Source organism: Coregonus clupeaformis, chromosome 37, assembly GCF_020615455.1.
Source record: "Coregonus clupeaformis isolate EN_2021a chromosome 37, ASM2061545v1, whole genome shotgun sequence".
NCBI lineage: Eukaryota > Metazoa > Chordata > Actinopteri > Salmoniformes > Salmonidae > Coregonus > Coregonus clupeaformis.
The window spans coordinates 26670592-26685382 of NC_059228.1; the positions used below are offsets into that span (position 1 = coordinate 26670592).

Below are 14791 nucleotides of genomic sequence, written 5' to 3' on the forward strand. Positions count from 1 at the left end.
AGGCATGCAGCATCTACCATTGTTAGGGCAGTAGAGAGTTTTTACATTGACAGAACGTACAGGGCAAGTGTACCTGTGTAGGTCCTCCACTTTGCAGCTTCGACACAGCATCAGGAGATGAGATAAAGAACTGTAGACAGAGGATCCGACTGTCCAAAACAGCTAAACTTGTGTACTCAATTAAAAGTGTGGAGGCTTTAGTAAATCAAAGATAATTATAGTGATTAGGACTGTCTAACTGTCATTATAGAGTTACACAGCAGATCTCTCTGGCTAGGCTTCAGTTGGAGCTCTTCTCTGTCTGGGACAAACACGCAGGCCTGTTTTAGCCAGTAGAGGACCATTCCAATGGTACATTGCTGTACACATCTACCTTCAACTATCTCTATGTACGAGGACAGTGGAGGTATGGTGTGAAGAGTGTATAAATGTTGTGACATGGGTCATATGCCTGTATGCATAGGATAAAGGACTGAGGACTGCAATTCCTTGGATAAACTAAAGGTACATAAAGTATGTCTCCCATCGATTTGTATAAAAAATAAATACATGTAAGAAAGACTTCTATCTGCAATATTAAGCTGATCTACCCCCTAAGAAAAGAAAAGAAGGAAAAAAAAGAAAAAGAAAGACTTCTATTGTGAGACACATTCTCAGCTTGTCTACATGGACCTCATTTACATTAAATCCTCAATCTTTAACCTGTGTTTTGTTTCTCATAGATAGGATATCCTTTGTATCACGTTCATAAAATGATCAATATAAAATCCTTATTTTCCCTCTCCTGTTTTACTAGAAGTAGCATGAAGTGTGGCCGGATGAGCACTTGAGATGCAAAACATGGTTGACCTCCACCCCCCACCTCTCCTACACACACATGTACACACACACACACCATGCCCCTGCCATCCCCCCCCCCCCACCTGTGCTGGGTTTTAACTCAAGACCAATGGGTCCTATTAGTGGCTGAGGCAGGGCCGTTGACAGCCCAGTCAATATCAATGAGAGGGCTACTTCATTAATGATCTCTAAGGGGCGGCTGAGAGATGGAGGGACAAGAGAAACAGGACTCTGATGGCCAGACACCACCTGACACAGACTTCACTTCCTTGGCCAATCCCTCAAACCTCTGTCAGAACCGAAATAAGTATATTAACTTTTACGAGTTCAATGGATAAGCATAGGGCCTATGTCATAGGCTATCTGAATTTAAAAGTTTACGGGATAGTTCACCCATTATACTTTCTAGTTCCTTTTTTAGGCAATTTTTGAAAGGAAATAAAAGCATGCTATGTGGGTCCAATCACTCCAATTGTCTTTTTTTGTCTGTTTTGTCTTGGTAAACAAACCCAAAGTGTGATTGCAGTCTCTCTATTTTGTTGACCAGAGGTCACGCAAAAAAACATTTACTCAACCTTTTGAAACGATCATATAACGTTTTACCCATTTTACATAAATGTACATAGCACTACATTTACATGACAATTTATCCATTCAGCTGACGCTCCCATCCAGAGCGACCCACAGCTAGTGCATTTATCTTAAGAAAGCAAGGTGAGACGACCACCTATCACAGTCGTATCCCAACCACATATCACATACATAACAAAATACATAATACATGCAAAATACAATACAAAATGCATAAAAATGTCTGTGTCTTTTCACAGTCCCCATCGTGCCGTACGTTGTTCTTTTATCTGGTTTTTAAATCTGGTTTTATTGCTAGCTTGAGTTACCTGGGGTGGCAGAGAGTTCCATTTAGTCACGGCGATATTGAACATCAAATCAAATCAAATCGAATTTGTCACATGCGCCAAATACAACAGAGGCAGACCTTACCGTGAAATGCTTACTTACAAGCCCTTAACCAAGAATGCAGTTTTAAGAAAAATAAGAGTTAAGAAAAATATTTACTAAATAAACTGAAGTACAAAATAAAAGAGCAACAATAAAATAACAATAACGAGGCTATATACAGGGGGTACCGGTACCGAGTCAATGTGCAGGGGTACAGGTTAGTCTAGGTAATTGAGGTAATATGTACAGTTGAAGTCGGAAGTTTACATACACTTAGGTACAGTCATCTGTACAAACAATAGCCGTCATACCGCTCAGGAAGGAGACGCGTTCTGTCTCCTAGAGATGAACGTACTTTGGTGCGAAAAGTGCAAATCAATCCCAGAACAACAGCAAAGGAACCTGTGAAGATGCTGGAGGAAACAGGTACAAAAGTATCTATATCCACAGTAAAACGAGTCCTATATCGACATAACCTGAAAGGCAGCTCAGCAAGGAAGAAGCCACTGCTCCAAAACCGCCATAAAAAAGCCAGACTACGGTTTGCAACTGCTCATGGGGACAAAGATCGTACTTTTTGGAGAAATGTCCTCTGGTCTGATGAAACAAAAATAGAACTGTTTGGCCATAATGACCATCGTTATGTTTGGAGGAAAAAGGGGGCCGCTTGAAAGCCGAAGAACACCATCCTAACCGTGAAGCACGGGGGTGGCAGCATCATGCTGTGGGGGTGCTTTGCTGCAGGAGGGACTGGTGCACTTCACAAAATAGATGACATAATGAGGAAGGAAAATTATGTGGATATGTTGAAGCAACATCTCAAGACATCAGTCAGGAAGTTAAAGCTTGGTCGCAAATGGGTCTTCCAAATGGACAATGACCCCAAGCATACTTCCAAAGTTGTGGCAAACTGGCTTAAGGATAACAAAATCAAGGTATTGGAGTGGCCATCACAAAGCCCTGACCTCAATCCTATAGAACATTTGTGGGCAGAACTGAAAAAGCGTGTGTGAGCAAGGAGGCCTACAAACCTGACTCAGTTATACCAGCTCTGTCAGGATGAATGGGCCAAAATTCACCCAACTTATTGTCGGAAGCTTGTGAAAGGCTACCCGAAACGTTTGACCCAAGTTAAACAAATTGAAGGCAATGCTACCAAATACTAATTGAGTGTATGTACATTTCTGACCCACTGGGAATGTGATGAAAGAAATAAAAGCTGAAATAAATCATTCTCTCTACTATTATTCTGACATTTCACATTCTTAAAATAAAGTGGTGATCCTAACTGACCTAAGACAGGGAATTTTTACTAGGATTAAACGTCAGGAATTGTGAAAAACTGAGTTCAAATGTATTTGGCTAAGGTGTATGTAAACTTCCGACTTCAACTGTACATGTAGGTAGGGGTAAAGTGACTATATATAGATAATAAACAGCAAGTAGCAATGCAAACAGTACGGGTAGCCATTTGATTAGAGAGAGAATATAGTAGACGGTTGCTGTCAAAAAGTGATTGATGAGCTTTGCTGTGTCCTGTGTTTGACCCTGTTAATGACATCCTGTCCGGATGTTCTCATGCTATTGAGGGTGTGCTTATGTAACTTGATACTGCAGCTGTTCCTTTGAAGTAAAGCACCTGTTTGAAATAAAAAGTGATGTTCTGGTGATTGATGTGTGGTGTAGTGACCTTGTTGAACTTAAATAAAAAAGTATTTGAACATTTGAAACAGTTGCGAATTTTTGTAGTGAATGGGTTGGCCTGAGTTTGAAGTGTTTGAACAGTTGAAACAGTTGGGAATTCTTGTAGTGAATGGGGAGGCCTGAGTCTGAAGTGTTTGAACAGTTGAAACAGTTGGGAATTCTTGTAGTGAATGGGGAGGCCTGAGTTTGAAGTGTTTGAAGTGAACTTATAGAGCTGCTGTGTAGTGAGCTTGTGACCCCTTGTAGAATGAAAAAGTAATTTCTGGGTAGGTATGACTGTGTATAAGTAAGTGTTAGACTTGTCCTGTGACAAGACTAACACAGATAAACCATAGAAAACTACAGAAAACATGTCTCCTAGACCAATTCTAGGTGTATTGTGTCCTTCATGTCTGGGCCACAATGACAAAACCATCGATGCCATTCTTTGTGATGCACCTGATTGTTTTAATGGTGTGATTGATATGAGTGAAGGCCATATGGGTTACATTTTCCAACCGGACGAGTCAACAGTGAAGATTTTCACACACAGCTGCCTCAACACCTTTTTCAGCCAAAAACCGGGAGATTTTCTCCTGCGTTTCGCATGAGAGAATGGCTAAGATAAGACTGGCTCTATGTCAGATCGAACAGGCCCTGAGTGGAACATCCCTGCCTGGGTACGCATTGGAAGAGGAAGTCTGTGGGCGAGATGATTTGAAAGCCATAAGAATCTCTTCAGTGGCATATAGTCCAGACTCCAAAGTAACAATTTTAGGTTGTCCTGAATTCAATAGTGCAAATGCCACCAAATCTGTTAGTTCTGATGTATTTTCAAAAGCATGCACAGAGGTCACCTACTTTGTGCCTGTCTTTAGCTTCAGGTGGCGAGATTGGTTTAAGGTGCTAGATATGATGAAACAAGTGCAACAGTTTTTCCACCATCGTGAACATTTACGACGATGGTCCATTCTGTCCTCAAGACAAAACTTGGGCTTAACGTCAAGAAGGTTGATCTATCATGGAAAAGAAAACGTGAAACCTGGAAGGCCATGGAGATCCAGCGTGGAAGAGACAATGTCTGAGGCCCTCACAGCTTGAAGACGGCGATTTGGAGACTGATGGGGGTTTCGGGTTACAATAGGACCCAGAAAAGGAGGAAAATGCTGATTCTTTTTTTCTCTAAGAAAGGAATTATATACATATAAACATGTATTGTGTAGTAATGTGTAGTATTGTTTAATAATAATATGTATGATTTATATAAAGAAGAAAGTAAAAAAGATTTAAAAAAGAAAATAGTATTTACCTTCATTGAATGACAGCTCTTCCTCTGGCCCTCTGTGTAGTCCCCGTTGGGGTGTGTGTGGGTCTGCCAGGCTGCATGTTAGGTGTCAGGTTACAAACTACGGGTTTACAAGCAGAGGAAAATACTCAAGGACTTCTTTCGATGAACAAAATACATTTAAAAAAAACTGTCTTCCCTACAAAAATAATTATTATACATGTAAACATTTATTGGGTTTTAAAGTGTAGTATTGTGTGATAATATGGATGATTTATATTAAGGTTTAGTACAACAAATATTAGGGTTATAGTTTCATATTTAATATTGTACAGTTCACTTTTAATAATAGTAATATTAATGTTTAAATGTCTGTACTAAAGATTTATAAGAAAATAAAGGGTTTTAAAATAAAATTGTATTTACCTTTTAATGAAATCTCTCTGTCTCTCTCTGTCTGTCTCCCGGTCTGTTTCTCTCTCTCTCTACACACAAGAGCCAATGGTTCGTTGGGGTGTGTGTGTATGGAGTGTCTTTGACACAGTTGTTTGGGGGGCATCAAGCAACTGTTAGGGGGTGGGCTTACACACTACGTCACTATATGTACATTAGGGTCCCCCCAACAACTGTTTGAAAACAGTTGTTTGGGGCATCCGAGGATGTCCAGGGGGCGTCCGAGGATGGAATGTAAGGTGTATGTGTCAGTCATTCACACCCTCCTCTTTGAAAGGGTCATTGTAAAGATGGGCCTCTTTTAATGCTGACTTAAACAGATCATTTTACCCCTTAACAACCTTTTACTGCAGTGGGCTAAATCAGGGGCACACAGAGTGTTTCTTGGTAGTCTTAAACACATCTACTGTGAAACTAAAGTATACACCTCACACAAAAACAAGACACCAGTAACATGTCAGATATAGTTTAAATGTATAAATTGTTCAGTTTGCATCCCAATATGATACTTTAAATACATAACAAAATGCCTATTGTGTTTATTGAGCTGTACACTGAGATGCTCAGTTGGTCAATATTCCCCTCCAGTGATTTCCCAACATCTTGTCATAATAGGCCCCTACAATGTAGCAGATATCTTATACCAATCTATCTTAATAGACATTTATCCATAACAAGGCAGCCCCTATAGTGTCCAATTTTTTAAGCATTTTTATTTTCATGCATATAACTTGTCAAAAAGCATTTTTATGACCAAATTCATATTCTTTAGTGTAGAGAATAATTGTTCATGTTTTCATGAGCGTTTGAGATTAGGTCCCTGAATAGTCAAAAACCTCTTCAAATAGAAGTATGTTTACAGCACGAAATATCACAAAATATCTTACAGGTAGGCCCTCTTTCACTCTCTCATCTTGTCACAAGCTGACAGGCTCCCAGAGGCAGAGCCATAAAAGGCCCCAGCTCACTCAAATGCACCTCCCCTCTCCAACAGCCATCAGCCCAGAACAGCATGAAGACAGAACATCTAAAAGATAATCTAGGAATCCTTTCTTCATCATGGAGCTTTTTGAAGGTGAGTTGAATATTCAATGTGATGTTTGTATATAGATATATATTATTTAAGAATGATATGTATTAATTGTTTTCATTGCCATGTATCTAGAAAAAAAAGAAGGCTATTTATCCATTGAGCAGTAGCCATTATTTGTATTCATACTGTTTGTAGACAATAGCTTCTGCCCTCTTGGGTTCTATTTGACACTCTTATTATATCAAAACCACTCAGACTAGAAAGTATGATTAGAAAGTATGATTAGAAAGTATGATTAGAAAGTATGATTAGAAAGTATGATTAGAAAGTATGATTAGAAAGTATGGACAACTATGTTCAAACTATGATTAGAAACTATAATTAGAAACTATGACAAACTATGATCAAACGATGATAAGAAACTATGAACAACTATGAAGCCATGTCTGTGTGTGAGTGATAATCTATTATTTAATTGTGTAATATTAGTCTCTCTGTCTCTCTCTCTCTCTCTCTCTCGCTCTCTCTCTCTCTCTCTCTCTCTCTCTCTCTCTCTCTCTCTCTCTCTCTCTCTCTCTCTCTCTCTCTCTCTCTCTCTCTCTCTCTCTCTCTCTCTCTCTCTCTCTCTCTCTCTCTCTCTCTCTCTCTCTCTCTCTCTCTCTCTATCGCAGGCTATGAAAAGGACAAATGACATGACATTGACTCCTGAGTGTTGAACTTTTGCCCACTTTATAGCCACCCTGGTTATTATCTGACCCTGCTGGTTATCTACGAATGTTGGAACATCTTGAATAACAATAAGGGGCACATCTACTCTTAAATGTACCTGTTTTCAGTATAGAATGACATGTGTACAGATTATATTACAACTTTTTGTGTTTTGTCTTAATGATTGTTCTTTAGTGAATAGGAAACTCAACAGTGTGTTAGTCCGAGAAACATTAACTAGATAGTTGTTTTATGTTTGTGAAACCTTGAAATGTATGCAATGAGATGTGACTTTGTAACAACAGTTTTGAATGGGTCATTGTATCAAATATATGTCATTGTATGTTTGAATTAGCGCTCATATAAATTGTTTTCATCACTGCCCTGTGAACCCATTCTTGTAAGTTGGAGCTACTGTACATGATTGTCTGGGGCTGCTGTAAAGAGAAATCATAGAGCATTTATTTATATTTTTATATTTTTATATCACTCACGGTCAGTTCCTCCAAGCTCATGTGGTCTTTTTGGGGGGTTTATCCATCAGGGCCAGGTTTGAGCACTTGACAAGACGTTGACATTTCTGGGTATGTCTCACCTATAACATAATAATAATAATAATAATAATAATAATAATAATAATAATAATAATAATAATAATAATAATAATAATAATGATTATGATTATGATTATGATAATAATCATAGTATTCATATATTATTTTTTATAATAATACACATCTGTCAGTCAACCAAATATATTTCTTAAAAACCCTTTTTGCATCAGCAGTTGTCACAAAGTGTTTTACAGATAAACAGTCTAAAAACCTAAAACCAATCAATGCAAATGCCTAAGCACAGCATCTAGGAAAACACTCCCTAGAAGTCATAAATCTAGAGAGGAACCATGCTCCGAGGGCTGAACTGAGTGCACATTTAAGAGTACATGTGCCCCTTATTGTTATTCAAGATGTTCCAACGTTCGTAGATAACCAGCAGGGTCAGATAATAACCAGGGTGGCTATAAAGTGCGCAAAAGTTCAACACTCAGGAGTCAATGTCATGTCATTTGTCTTTTTCATAGCCTGAGATAGAGAGAGAGAGAGAGAGAGAGAGAGAGAGAGAGAGAGAGAGAGAGAGAGAGAGAGAGAGAGAGAGAGAGAGGATGTATTACATACAGTTATCACAGATGCACACTATGTAACATATTACATTAATAATTCCCTATTAATGCAATACAACACATTGATACGTTGTTAAATATTTGTTACTTTGGTATACATTGAGAGAGGTAGTAGAAAGAGAGAGAGAGAGAGAGATAGAAGAGAGAGAGAGAGAGAGAGAGAGAGAGAGAGAGAGAGAGAGAGAGAGAGAGAGAGAGAGAGAGACAGAGAGACTAATATTACACAATTAAATAATAGAGTATCACTCACACACAGACATGGCTTCATAGTTGTTCATAGTTTTACTCCCGAGTGGCGCAGTGGTCTAAGGCACTGCATCGCAGCGCTAGCTGTGCCACTAGAGATCCTGGTTCGAATCCAGGCTCTGTCGTAGCCGGCCGCGACCGGGAGACCCATGGGGCGGCGCCCAGCGTCGTCCAGGGTAGGGGAGGGAATGGCCGGCAGGGATGTAGCTCAGTTGGTAGAGCATGGTGTTTGCAACGCCAGGGTTGTGGGTTCGATTCCCACGGGGGGCCAGTATAAAAAATAATGTATGCACTCACTAACTGTAAGTCGCTCTGGATAAGAGTGTCTGCTAAATGACTAAAATGTAAATGTAAATGTAATAGTTTGTCATAGTTTCTAATTATAGTTTCTAATCATAGTTTGAACATAGTTGTCCGTAGTTTCTAATCATACTTTCTAGTCTGAGTGGTTTTGATATAATAAGAGTGTCAAATAGAACCCAAGAGGGCAGAAGCTATTGTCTACAAACAGTATGAATACAAATAATGGCTACTGCTCAATGGATAAATAGCCTTCTTTTTTTTCTAGATACATGGCAATGAAAACAATTAATACATATCATTCTTAAATAATATATATCTATATACAAACATCACATTGAATATTCAACTCACCTTCAAAAAGCTCCATGATGAAGAAAGGATTCCTAGATTATCTTTTAGATGTTCTGTCTTCATGCTGTTCTGGGCTGATGGCTGTTGGAGAGGGGAGGGGCATTTGAGTGAGCTGGGGCCTTTTATGGCCCTGTCTCTGGGAGCCTGTCAGCTTGTGACATGATGAGAGAGTGAAAGAGGGCCTACCTGTAAGATATTTTGTGATATTTCGTGCTACAAACATACTTCTATTTGAAGAGGTTTTTGACTATTCAGGGACCTAATCTCAAACGCTCATGAAAACATGAACAATTATTCTCTACACTAAAGAATATGAATTTGGTCATAAAAATGCTTTTTGACAAGTTATATGCATGAAAATAAAAATGCTTAAAAAATTTGACATTTTGGAGAGATTTTTGGACACTATAGGGGCTGCCTTGTTATGGATAAATGTCTATTAAGATAGATTGGTATAAGATATCTGCTACATTGTAGGGGCCAATGTTGACAAGATGTTGGGAAATCACTGGAGGGGAATATTGACCAACTGAGCATCTCGGTGTACAGCTCAATAAACACAATAGGCATTTTGTTATGTATTTAAAGTATCATATTGGGATGCAAACTGAAAAATGTATACATTTAAACTATATCTGACATGTTACTGGTGTCTTGTTTTTGTGTGAGGTGTATCCTTTAGTTTCACAGTAGATGTGTTTAAGACTTCCAAGAAACACTCTGTGTGCCCCTGATTTAGCCCACTGCAGTAAAAGGTTGTTAAGGGGTAAAATGATCTGTTTAAGTCACCATTAAAAGAGGCCCATCTTTACAATGACCCTTTCAAAGAGGAGGGTGTGAATGACTGACACATACACCTTACATTCCATCGGACGCCCCCTGGACATCCTCGGATGCCCCAAACATCTGTTTTCAAACAGTTGTTTGGGGGTACCCTTATGTACATATAGTGACCTAGTGTGTAAGGGCCCCCCCAAACAATTGTTTGGGGAGACATCCCAGGATGGACAACCTTTTGACCATTCATATATGAATTTGCTGAGAACTCTAAAAGTTAAGGATCAGACCCTTCTTTTCAATTTCCGGCTAAAATGACATACCCAAATCTACCTACCTGTAGCTCAGGACCTGAAGCAAGGATATGCATATTATTGACACTATTTGAAAGGAAACACTTTGAAGTTTGTGGAGATGTGAAATTAATGTAGGAGAACATAACACAATAGATCTGGTAAAAGATAAAACAAACAAAAAACGTATGAAGAAAAGCCATACATTAAGATAGGAAGCTGGAGGTAATTTAGATGTTGTCTACAAGAGGGCAACAGTGTATGTGTGTCACACCCTGGTTCTGGGACTCATTATGTTGAGCCAGGGTGTGTTCATTCATTGGGTGTATTTCTATGTTGGTATTTCTGTTGTGTTCATTTCTATGTGTGACTGAGTGACTCCCAATCAGAGGCAACGAGTGTCAGCTGTTTGCTGGTTGTCTCTGATTGGGAGCCATATTTAACTGTCTGTGTTTCACTTTGGGTTTGTGGGTTTTTGTTCCTTGTCGGTCTTTGTCACCGTGGACTTCACGAGTCGTTTATTGTTTTGTTTAGTGTGCTTATTATCACTGACGGTAATAAAGTCAATGATGTTCGCTCAACACGCTGCGCATTGGTCTACATCTTTTCAAGACGATCGTGACAGAAAAACCCACCATACAACGACCAAGCAGCGTGTCCAGGAACAAACGCAGGAGGTGACGCTGGTGGATGTCCTCCTCGGTTGGGGGCAGATTACCGAGGAGGAGGCCGTCCGGTACCGGAGGGCTATGAAGGGGGAGACCCAGGCAGGAGAGGAGCAGCGGCGTCAGCAGTGCCATCGTCGGACGGACGGGAGGCACCCCCAATAATTTTTTAGGGGGGGGCACACGGCGTGGGCGACTGGGCAGCAGGAGGCTGCCACAGGGCGAAATAGGAGACGAGGAGAGAAGGCCACCGGGTTACGGGAGCCATTGGCGAGAGGAGGGAAGGAAGTCGTAGAGGCACGGCGAGAGGTACTGAGGTGTATTGCCAGTCCGGTCCGGCCCGTTCCTGATCCCCGTTTAAAGCCAGAGGTGTGTGTTCCCAGTACGGTCCGGCCTGTCCCTGCTCCACGCAACAAGCCTACGGTGTGCGTCGCCAGCCCAGCCCGGCCTGTCCCTGCTCCACGCACCAAGCCTACGGTGTGCGTCGCCAGCCCAGTCCGGCCTGTCCCTGCTCCACGCACCAAGCATACGGTGTGCGTCGCCAGCCCAGCCCGGCCTGTCCCTGCTCCACGCAACAAGCCTACGGTGTGCGTCGACAGCCCAGCCCGGCCTGTTCCCGCTCCACGCACCAAGCCTACGGTGTGCGTCGTCAGCCCAGCCCGGCCTGTCCCTGCTCCACGCACCAAGCCTACGTGGTGCGTCGCCAGCCCTGTCCGGCCTGTCCCTGCTCCACGCACCAAGCCTACGGTGTGCGTCGTCAGCCCAGCCCGGCCTGTCCCTGCTCCACGCACCAAGTCTACGGTGTGCGTCGCCAGCCCTGTCCGGCCTGTCCCTGCTCCACGCACCAAGCCTACGGTGTGCGTCGCCAGCCCAGCCCGGCCTGTCCCTGCTCCACGCACCAAGCCTACGGTGTGCGTCGCCAGCCCAGTCCGGCCTGTCCCTGCTCCACGCACCAAGCCTACGGTGTGCGTCGCCAGCCCAGCCCGGCCTGTCCCTGCTCCACGCAACAAGCCTACGGTGTGCGTCGTCAGCCCAGCCCGGCCTGTCCCTGCTCCACGCACCAAGCCTACGGGGTGCGTCGCCAGCCCTGTCCGGCCTGTCCCTGCTCCACGCACCAAGCCTACGGGGTGCGTCGCCAGCCCTGTCCGGCCTGTCCCTGCTCCACGCACCAAGCCTACGGTGTGCGTCGTCAGCCCAGCCCGGCCTGTCCCTGCTTCACGCACCAAGCCTACGGGGTGCGTCGTCAGCCCGGTCCGGCCTGTTCCTGCCACCCGCACCAAGTCTACGGTGCGCGTCGCCAGCCCGACCCGGCCTGTTCCTGCCACTCGCACCAAACCTAGGGTGCGCGTCGCCAGCCCGACCCGGCCTGTTCCTGCCACTCGCACCAAACCTACGGTGCGCGTCGCCAGCCCGGTCCGGCCTGTTCCTGCCACTCGCACTAAGCCAGGGGTGCGAGAAGTCAGCCTGGTAAGGCCCGTTCCTCCTCCACGCACCAAGCCAGGCGTGCGAGTCGACAGACTGGACCAGGGGGCACTATGGGGGGTTTATTGGAGGGTGGTGGTCAAGGCCGGAGCCAGAACCGCCGCCGAGGAGGTATGCCCGCCCAGCCCTCCCCTGTTTTGTTTAGTTGAGGCGCGGTCGCAGTCCGCGCCTTTAGGGGGGGGTACTGTCACACCCTGGTTCTGGGACTCATTATGTTGAGCCAGGGTGTGTTCATTCATTGGGTGTATTTCTATGTTGGTATTTCTGTTGTGTTCATTTCTATGTGTGACTGAGTGACTCCCAATCAGAGGCAACGAGTGTCAGCTGTTTGCTGGTTGTCTCTGATTGGGAGCCATATTTAACTGTCTGTGTTTCACTTTGGGTTTGTGGGTTTTTGTTCCTTGTCGGTCTTTGTCACCGTGGACTTCACGAGTCGTTTATTGTTTTGTTTAGTGTGCTTATTATCACTGACGGTAATAAAGTCAATCATGTTCGCTCAACACGCTGCGCATTGGTCTACTTCTTTTCAAGACGATCGTGACAGAGTGCAATGTTTCAGACTGATAGAATGAGGGAGCTACATAATATTTAGTATGACGTCACCCAGGTGTCCCTCACGAGTTTGCCCAAATGTACCCAAGTGGCCTCCAAGTGGCCGAATTGGTAAATTGATACATTTACAAGTACATAACTATAGAGAACATACAAAAATGCTATGGTAATAAAAAATACAAGTTTACACACTCCCAGGAATGTCATACATGATGGATCATTAGCTTCCCTACATAAAAGGTACTAACAGGAGATGCGACGAGAATGCTGATCCAATGCCTCCCAACACAGATGTTAACTATTTAAGATAAGGGCCAAGTTAGCAGCCAACACTGATCTAATGTCATAAGTGAACACACCACAAATGACACACAAAGTGAAAGAAAAAAAACACGCTCAGTCCTCTACACAAGATTGTGCAAAGCTGTCATCAAGGCAAAGGGTGGCTATTTGAACAATCTCAAATATAAAATATATTTTGATTTGTTTAACACTTTTTTGGTTACCACATGATTCAATATGTGTTATTTCATAGTTTTCACTATTATTCTACAATGTAGAAAATATAAAAAATAAAGAAAAATCCTTGAATGAGTAGGTGTTCTAAAACTTTAGACCGGTAGTGTGTGTGTATATATATACAGTGGGGAGAACAAGTATTTGATACACTGCCGATTTTGCAGGTTTTCCTACTTACAAAGCATGCAGAGGTCTGTAATTTTTATCATAGGTACACTTCAACTGTGAGAGACGGAATCTAAAAATCCAGAAAATCACATTGTATGATTTTTAAGTAATTAATTTGCATTTTATTGCATGACATAAGTATTTGATCACCTACCAACCAGTAAGAATTCCGGCTCTCACAGACCTGTTCGTTTTTCTCCTGTTCTCCACTCATTACCTGTATTAACTGCACCTGTTTGAACTCGTTACCTGTATAAAAGACACCTGTCCACACACTCAATCAAACAGACTCCAACCTCTCCACAATGGCCAAGAACAGAGAGCTGTGTAAGGACATCAGGGATACAATTGTAGACCTGCACAAGGCTGCGATGGGCTACAGGACAATAGGAAAGCACCTTGGTGAGAAGGCAACAACTGTTGCCGCAACTATTAGAAAATGGAAGAAGTTCAAGATGACGGTCAATCACCCTCGGTCTGGGGCTCCATGCAAGATCTCACCTCGTGGGGCATCAATGATCATGAGGAAGGTGAGGGATCAGCCCAGAACTACACGGCAGGACTTGGTCAATGACCTGAAGAGAGCTGGGACCACATTCTCAAAGAAAACCATTAGTAACACACTACGCCCCCTGCTCAAGCCAGCGCATGTCCAGGCCCATCTGAAGTTTGCCAATGACCATATGGATGATCCAGAGGAGGAATGGGAGAAGGTCATGTGGTCTGATGAGACAAAAATAGAGCTTTTTGGTCAAAACTCCACTCACCGTGTTTGGAGGAAGAAGAAGGATGAGTACAACCCCAAGAACACCATCCCAACCGTGAAGCATGGAGGTGGAAACATCATTCTTTGGGGATGCTTTTCTGCAAAGGGGACAGGACGACTGCATCGTATTGAGGGGAGGATGGATGGGGCCATGTATCGCGAGATCTTGGCCAACAACCTCCTTCCCTCAGTAAGAGCATTGAAGATGGGTCGTGGCTGGGTCTTCCAGCATAACAACGACCCGAAACACACAGCCAGGGCAACTAAGGAGTGGCTCCGTAAGAAGCATCTCAAGGTCCTGGAGTTGCCTAGCCAGTCTCCAGACCTGAACCCAATAGAAAATCTTTGGAGGGAGTTGAAAGTCCGTATTGCCCAGCGACAGCCCCGAAACCTGAAGGAACTGGAGAAGGTCTGTATGGAGGAGTGGGCCAAAATCCCTGCTGCAGTGTGTGCAAACCTGGTCAAGACCTACAGGAAACGTATGATCTCTGTAATTGCAAACAAAGGTTTCTGTACCAAATATTAAG

General features: G+C 43.0%; 1 long non-coding RNA gene across 1 annotated transcript; it reads right to left on the minus strand.

The window, feature by feature from the left end:
• Positions 1–3532: 3532 nt before the first annotated feature.
• LOC121553331 lies at positions 3533–5236 on the minus strand. Its single transcript, XR_005997515.2, has 3 exons — positions 5195–5236; positions 4793–4889; positions 3533–4665 (listed from the first exon to the last, which is right to left on the minus strand). It is a non-coding gene; the product is annotated as an uncharacterized LOC121553331 (long non-coding RNA).
• Positions 5237–14791: the final 9555 nt, after the last annotated feature.